General features: G+C 41.1%; 1 long non-coding RNA gene across 1 annotated transcript in view; it reads right to left on the bottom strand.

Annotated features, from left to right (window-relative positions):
* Positions 1-4910: 4910 nt before the first annotated feature.
* LOC120562980 overlaps positions 4911-6000 on the bottom strand; it is a 62251-nt gene continuing 61161 nt past the window's right edge. Inside the window, exon 3 of the long non-coding RNA XR_005639889.1 lies at positions 4911-5334. This is a non-coding gene — a long non-coding RNA (uncharacterized LOC120562980). The remainder of the gene's footprint in view (positions 5335-6000) is intronic.

Here is a 6000-nt window from a genome sequence, read left to right as displayed (position 1 = left end):
TAGGGGCAGAATAGCTGAGCTCTGTTTAAGTAGTTACTGAATCACCATATTGGATCTGACTGTCTAACAATCACTCTGATATGAAAACATACGATTCCACTGGTGTGTGAGCTACAGGAGTGATTTCCTCCCCTCATCCCTCCACAATTCTTGTCCTCATACTTCTCCCTCCCTCCATCACTCTGCTCTTTTTCCTTGAATCGTGCCATCTACTTTTCTTTTATGCATTTCTCAACCCTTCGTGCCCTCTCCTGTTCATCCGACAGACTTGAGTCAGAGAGCAAGAGATAGCTTTACTATTTTATGAAGGTGTGAGGTTTCTTGGCGGTGCCAGAGTTTCCCGTGTCCGACAAAGTCCACTAGCTCGTGAGGAGGTACCATGAGAATGAAGTCACCCATTCAAAATAGAACATGCTTGTGTAATACAATCTGAGGCCAAGAATACCAGTCTTTAAAAGCTATAGATTATCTATCTAATCAGCATTTTGATTTTTTGTAAGTCTAAACTTTTGGAAGAAGTCAATGTATTATGGAGAAAACATTTTTGCATGTGGTTATATGGCTATGTATAACACACTCAATTTTTCCTGATATATCAAAGAACCATAGAGTGGATTCGGACAAAATGTATTTAAATCCTACACTAAATGAAGAGGCATACAATATAGTATGTGTCCTTAATTCTGCCATTCTCTGTTATTGTGCTTTACTTATGTGGTTTCTTGGAATTAAACACAGCAGCAGTAAAACCAAAAGAAATCACTTCCTGATGCAGCACACAGTCATCTCCCTCTGTGTATCAAAGACAAATTTTGTGGGAGCACCCCTGCCTACATCCCATCCCTCCCCAGCCGTGTGTGGCTTTTGGTTCACTGGAGGTCAGGACGATCATTCACACCAAGGCCTGAGGGCGCCCATATACTCTCCCCTTTATGACCACATAAAGAACGCCAAGTGCTCAGGCGTGCCTGATTAGCTGCCCTAATATGCTATTTGTGACTAATTTCAGAGTCGCTAAGTCACAGGTGACGGTCCCAGGCTGTAAATCTAACTCGGCCAACCTTTGACGGTGCATAAGTGTGTGTGTGTGTGTGTGTGTGTGTGGGGTCCTCTGCCCCAGGATGCACTAGTAGTTGCTGTGGTGAGTATGCAAAGGCCATTTAGGTGAAAGGCAGGGCGTAAAAGTAATGAATGGTAGATGAAGCCATCTCAAGCTGACAAGTCAACTTGCACCTATGTAGAGAGGGTGTGTGTGTGTGTGTGTGTGTGTGTGTGTGTGTGTGTGTGTGTGTGTGTGTGTGTGTGTGTGTGTGTGTGTGTGTGTGTGTGTGTGTGTGTAAATGTAAAAAATGCGCTGGACTACATTAGTTTTGTTTTAACACAATCAATCTCTGCCTTAAGTGCTGATACACTTTTACTGCTGAAATTTGGTGGTGTTACATTTGTTCATTTAATGTACTATACTGATTGACTAGTTCACACGATGCAAATCAGAATAGTTAAAACATAGTTAATGAGTGTCCTTTGGCTGTATCCGAGTGGAACAAACTGTTTTACACAAAGAACAAGAGATTTTTGACCTTGTCCTACATTAGTTGTTTGAGGTTTTATTTTTCTTTAAAATTATTTTACAAATCCCTCATGTAAACAGGAGGGATTAGTATAAAACAGGTAAAACAGTGAAATGTTGACATTTGTATGTATGTATTTATATTGAGAATTTAACATGTAAAAAAATGCTCATTTGAAGAAGGCTGTAGATAGTTAACAGACCTTCACTCACTCTGTTCCTGTGTCTATCCTTTACTTTCTCATAATGTGTCAACAGTACCCTGTTTGAGCCGTTTTCCTATTATCCCCCTGACCGCTGCTTTTCTGACCCCACAATGGAGTTTTGACAGGATAAGGGAGGAGAGGGGAGACGAGCAAAGCAATGCAATGCTGTTGAAGTAGTGTGTGTGTGTGTGTGTGTGTGTGTGTGTGTGTGTGTGTGTGTGTGTGTGTGTGTGTGTGTGTGTGTGTGTGTGTAGAGGAGAGAGAGGGATAGTGACAGTGTGTATGCATGGATGCATGAGTGCATTTATGAGTGTGTCTGTGTACACAGCATAGTTTAGTGCAACGTGTGTGTCTGTGTGTGTGTGCGCTCTAGTGACCTCTGTGCTGGCTGTGCTGTGTCCTCCACGCTGACAGAGTCCTCTCCCCCAGCTCCTCAGTGTTTAACACCCAGGGTCCGATCCCAAATGGGCAGCCTTAAACACCCCCTGCTTTACACACACACACACACACACACACACACAAAAAAAAAAAACACACACACACACACACACACACACACACACACACACACACACACACACACACACACCCCTTGCAGCAGTGTGAGGGCTCCCACACTCTGCACCTTAACACTGCTCCAGCTCCAGAGAGGGGAAAGCCATGGGTGGGGGGTGGGGAGGCTGAGCTACACTCACCTCAAAGCCACAGAACCAAAAGGTTAACAGTTCTGCCAGATGTGGGGTCACCACCAGTAAGGAATCACATTATTTCTATATGAATGACAATGTACAGCCTTGAGACATTTGGACTTGAATTTATTCAGTAGGCTGACAGAATATGGCACCCGAGACATTTCCCCGTGAATGGTTGAGATATGCAGCAACAGGGCGGAGACATTTTTCATCCATTTGCATTTATGAGAAATCAATGATAATATACGTATTGTGAGGTATTTTGGGTTAGGACAATTACAGCACAGCCTTGTCTGTGAGATATTATTGGGGTTTTCCTTGAAACTTGCACATATTCAGTTTTTTGTGTGTTTTTTTTTCAGGATATTTTCCAAGCCAGTGAAGCTCAAAAAGTGTTTTCTTTGTATGCGGCAGAATGAAACAACCAGTAATTCCACTGAAAAATAATGATAATAAGACAATAAACCACACGTCCATATAAATTATGAGCACATAAAATAAATAAATCCGTGATGTAAAAGATAGCTTTTTTTATTCTTTACTTTCTTTATCGGTTACTTGAAAATTCTTAGCAACTGTCCCATCCTCCTGTTCCTCACACCCCTGGGAAACCATGCCCAAGCAGGTCGTAAACACCCAAGTCTCACACAATTGAACAGCCGAGGTTAAAGAATAGTCCAAATAATAAGATGCAAGCCTCCAAGTCTGGTAAATCAGTGTAAAAAACACTCTTCCCTGCAGCCAAAATACTTCAACCGCCTGTCTATGTTTTGTCATAAACAGCCCACCGTCACCTCACCAATGGTAATGAAATGCAAAACGGTGTGTAAGAAAATATCAAAACCTGCCTCAGCTTTGGAAAACACTTTAGAAATGCAGGCGGTATCACGTAGCACAAACACAGATTCTGTCTCAGCCAAATTAGGGACATTAAAAATCACAGGCTGAGAACTTGCTAATTATTACACCCCCTTACAAACAGACAGTCAAGCTAAGAGGCGAGCCACTGGCTGACTCCCAATGTCACTTTCTGCGGGTAACAAATATCCAAAGGTCAAAGTGTGTACTTCAGGGGAATAGGGAAAAGCTCAACGGGGCTAAGTGGTGTGTGTCTGCGCGTGTATGTGTATCCTTGAAGGAATCTAGCCTGTCATGTCCTCTAAGACTATGCTGCCACCTGCAGCTCTGGGTACGAACAAAGACACAGGTGCTGCTGAAGGGAATAACGGGCAGGGTAGTAAGTCAAATACTGTAAAAGTCATGCACAATTACCATTAAAATATGATCCTAATCTGTGGCTACAAAACTCATTAAGACAGCAGTGTGGCAGTTTCACAGACAACTAAAACAAGGAGTTGTGCATTATGTGTTGTATTTAAAATGAGGACTCTAATACTCTACATTAATTGCTCTAACAGGGGGAAAAAACTGAACAGATATTTAAATAATATTGCTTTACTGGATTGAGCATTTGAGCAAAACCGTATTTTAAATATTTGCAAAATGAATACAAGCCAAGTAATTCACACCATAATAAACAGATCTATTTAAAATACCATTCCAATATAATTATCTTATATTATTCTATGTGAGGAAGACACAGATGCATATTCCTACCTGTTGGGATTCATGCAGCGTGTCTTAGGTCCATCGTGGACTTTACGGGTTAACTTGCATGCAATGAATTATCCCATCCCAAACGCCTGCTTATTGTTTCACAACCCATTTATTGTTGCGAAGGACAGCAAGATGTATGACCCTGCAGCAATTAAAGTATTAGATATCAAAGTGCAGATGCCAGAGACTGTTAAAGAAATGTGATAGTGAGCATGAGTAATGACGGCACACATGACTTGTCATAAATAGAAAAGAAATGAAGGGTGGGGGTGACCTCAAAATGCAAGGATTGTGTATAACAATATTCTGTTGCCTAACAATGAGCACAATTTATATATATTTTTTGAAAGGCAACTCTCTTCCTCAAAGAGCGGTGAACTTTGGACTGACATTTGTACAGATGTGGTAAGGCTAGAAGCCACCCTGTAATTAAAGCGCTCACCCTGGGAAAAAAGGTGTGATCTTCTGTCATATTTTGACAAGGCTCCGAGCACCGGGCAAAGCAATATAGTTACATGCTTGGTAGCAGCTGGAAGAAGAATGACTGTATGTTTGATTGCCTCATAGCCTGACTGTATCTCCAAGCTATTGTTTTTGGTGATAGCGATCAAAGTTGGGTGGCACGTTATGTGTGTGTGGTTGTACATGTGTGTGTGTATTTCTATGTTTAAGAACAATTATCAGTACCTCTGTGGCTGTGACAAGTACCTTTGAAATATAGGCCTATATTGTTTTAATTTGTTTCTCATTTGGCAAAAGGTGGGATTAAAAAAAGTTTCAGAATAAGATAGAATCCAATTGTAAGGTAATCATATACGTATTTAATATGCAGCATTGTAAGCAAATCCCTCTTTAAGTCGATGAAATATATTTTGACTTGACTTCACTGCCTTGTAGAAACCTGAGACAGACACCATATATGCTCTGTCAGAATCATTAAGTCAACATGCCATCAGGTTCAACTCAGAGTCTCTCCTCAGAATTTGAGAATGATACAGCCTGACGCGGCTTGAACTTTGCGTCTGCTATTCTCTGTCAGCTTCGCCATTCTCCCATGGCTTTAAATATTGTAGGCATCTTGGGGATGTGGAGACGCATTTGTCATCCTTGTTTGACAGGCTTGATGAAGGGGTTGTCTGTCAGTGTTTCACAAATCCGACCAGACCACAAGCCCGAGGGTGGCACACAGACAGTCACGAGCGGCGGGGAGTTCCCTCCCGTCCTGGCTCACAGGGTAATTGTGATAATACTGAAATGGAAAATTATAGAGGGGTGAGTTAAGGAGATACTTGAGTTAAATGCAAAGGCTTGACACAGTAAGGAGAGTGTGGGTGGTCTGAGACTGGAAGGGCAAGTTCTTACAGTTCATTCTTAAATGCTGTGATACTTAACATGTTCTCTGGTATTAAATCTAATAAGCCAAACCCTTTTCTTTTTTTCTTTTTTTCTTTCTTTGCCCCACAGAGGTGGTAAAAATTGCTTGTACTTTCAAATTAGGTGATGCACTGTTAAACTTTTATTGGTAAACCTGTCACTTATTTAATAATAACGTTACATCTCAAGTGTCTTATAATTTCAGGTTATACCCTTTGAGATTTGGAGACTTGCAGTCACTTTTTTTTTTTTTAAGAAAAAAAAGCAAATTTTTCCAACTTTATGCATAAAATACTGAGACGTTCTATCCCAGTCAGCAAATAGCATAACAGTCCTATAAACTAACTTTAGCTGGAAAGACACAACAAACAGTGTCTTTCTGTCTCTTTCTCTCCCTCTCGCAGTCTCTGACATCAGGGTCAACCTAGCATATAATAGACAAACTTGGCAGTAATCTGGGGACTCTGAGAGAGGTCCGGGAGATTTATCAATCAACTGGCCACATTAAACGGATTTCCTAATGAAGTGAAGTCTTTACAGG

Source organism: Perca fluviatilis, chromosome 7 (genome assembly GCF_010015445.1).
Source record: "Perca fluviatilis chromosome 7, GENO_Pfluv_1.0, whole genome shotgun sequence".
NCBI lineage: Eukaryota > Metazoa > Chordata > Actinopteri > Perciformes > Percidae > Perca > Perca fluviatilis.
This window is presented reverse-complemented; position numbering and strand designations above follow the sequence as displayed.